The sequence below is a fragment of the Penaeus japonicus genome, unplaced genomic scaffold (genome assembly GCF_977035675.1).
Source record: "Penaeus japonicus unplaced genomic scaffold, GWHDUDI00000001_assembly GWHDUDI00000015, whole genome shotgun sequence".
In the NCBI taxonomy this organism is placed as follows: domain Eukaryota; kingdom Metazoa; phylum Arthropoda; class Malacostraca; order Decapoda; family Penaeidae; genus Penaeus; species Penaeus japonicus.
Window position 1 is genome coordinate 16587235 of NW_028234417.1, and position 2500 is coordinate 16589734.

Consider the following 2500-nt stretch of genomic DNA (forward strand, 5'->3'; position numbering starts at 1 on the left):
CTTGGTTTAAAATGAGTGACTGAAAGAGTGGCAAAAGTCAAGGTATATTGCATGACGCTGCCTCGCTCTGAAATAAAACCCATCCTGGAGACTGTGCAAGCAAATCTACGTCCATCTGCATGTTACTAGAACCAAAATTCACACAACTTAAATGAACCTACAACCCAATCACAGGTATACCCTAAGTCTATGAAGGGAATCTGCTTGTTGGTCTGGTTGATCTTTAGACTATCAGTGGCATGGACGGAAATTCTCAATTTAATATCGCATCAATCCTCAATCCTAGTTCATGTAGCTGTCAAGCATCAAATTCAATGGAAACCGAGACGATAGAACTAATTCAGTCATGTTCTTTGGCAGAGATACCATAAACAAAAGATGGAAGCTACTGAAATTCATATGAAACCAGCACCTTGTATATGCACTCAACCATATGTGGTAATAATAACAATGTTTACAGGATGAAATATGAAGAGTAACTTTGTCATGCAATCTCTCCTTCGCTTCGTATCAATGTTCACTTTAGTTTGCAATACGGTAATGTTCAGTAAAAGGTTACCCAAACAGTTGTAAAAGAAAAATAAGAAAGATTTTGTTTGACTCTGATATATGCAATGTTGTTAAAAGTTTAGGCTGTTACTTTAAAACGTCATAATACAGTTCAAAATGCTGCTGTAAAATATCTCCTTTTCCGCCAAAACACTTCATCAAGCGAGAAAATAACAGTTTACAATCACGCCAGACTCAGCAGGTTTTTACAAGCAAGATACCATACAAGAAAAAATCAATAATCTAAACACAAGTACTCATTCGAATCACCTACAACCATGTGAGGATATATACCTTCCATAAATAAACACCTATAACTACAAAACAACAATCCGAAGACTATTCTAACCTGTTAATTCTCTTGATTTTCGGCAGCGGCTGGACAGACCTTCACTCTCTCTTCGACATTTCCCGCCTGAGTTGTGTAAGTATTCTGCCTGTGACTTCTTCCGCTCAGCTGTCGTACGGGGATTGTGTATATTATCGTACGAGAATTTATGTCGTGCGGCGTGCGGATTTTTTCTTACATATCTTTTATATATATATATAAATATATATATATTTATATATTTTTTTTTAAAGAAATTGATGTTATGGTTATAGTCACTGATTTTTTTATTTGCTTCTTTTTCTTAATATCTTGAAAGCTTGTATATTCAGTTATGGGATTATATCGACATTTACATTGTAAGCGCTGATATATCTCAATTCGTTTATCATTGTTGTTCTATACTTCTTCAAAAAAAGAAGTTTAAGGACAGCAAAAAAAATATAATACTTTCTATTAGTTTACGTACTTCCTAGTTACCATACATACACGGTGGCGGATCCAGGGGGAGGGTTTCGGCGGGGCGGTCACCCCCTTCCTTAGTGCGATAAAGTGAAAAGCATTAACAGTGATACACGATATGTAAAATATAATGTATACGTAAATTAGGACATATTGTAAATACGACTGTCATAATATTGGTAATAAAATGGTTATGGTTATGTGTACGCATGACTCCCTGATTTTTCATGTTTATGAATCTTTAGTGTACTTTTTTCCTTATGAAAATCATGAGAGCCTACACAATACTACCTACTAACCATTGAGTCATTTTGCAGTATTGATAATAAAAGTGCAATATACTGTTCCAAAACGCTTGGAAAATCCCTTGGCATGCTAAGTGTTGCCACTGGAGGAGCCACCCTTCCCTTTACTCGACTTCAATGTTTTGCGCCCCCCTTTTTAAACAGAATCGTCTCCTCCCCTTTGCACCATTTTCCTATGTCTAAAAAAGTATGTCTACATTTTCAGAACCTAACTTGTTGTTCTTGACTTCATCACACGGGCGTTTTTTTTTAAAGCTTTAAGTAATTATTTTGTAACATTTGCTTCTTCAAAGGAATGCAACTTCCGCCTTGTGTCCGTTGCCTCGCGGGCAGCATCAGTACAGTTTGACTAATCAGCTATCTTTAAAAACTCTTGTATATCAAGACTCGTGAATCTAGGGAACAGTCAATTTCTTATTACAAGACTAATCGTTCTTGTAAGAACAGAAATTGAAAAAGAAAAATAGATAGGGAAGACGGAACATTATCGTACGTTAAGAGGTTGCCCAAACATGCTGAACCTTGTTCCCGCCAAAACGTCGATACAAACGTTACGTCATAAGCATACTGTTACATCACGCAATCGTGTTTTGTTATAAATCACTTCACAGTTACTAATGAAACATTATTTTTAGATATGCAAAAACATGAAATAATTCCGTTAAAAGATAGAAACCTGTTTTTCTTTGAACTTTTATATATTCGAGAGGAAAGGTCACGCCGACGCTTTGAAAATATCCAGTGTCAGATGTACCAAAGGTTACTGTTACTTATGATAAAAAAAATATTGCAAGCTACATTCCTTTAGCATTATGCTCTTTTTATTTTGTCACAATTATTTCCTTGGATAATCCAT

At 35.6% G+C, this 2500-nt stretch overlaps 1 protein-coding gene across 2 annotated transcripts in view; it reads right to left on the minus strand.

Moving 5' to 3' along the window:
- Positions 1-1004, minus strand: part of LOC122256470 (lymphoid-specific helicase) — a 12053-nt gene extending 11049 nt beyond the window's left edge. For both annotated transcript variants that reach the window (XM_086544646.1, XM_043021194.2), the window contains exon 1: positions 899-1004. The gene's annotated coding sequence lies outside the window, so the exon portion shown is untranslated. The remainder of the gene's footprint in view (positions 1-898) is intronic.
- Between the last annotated feature and the right edge of the window lie 1496 nt (positions 1005-2500).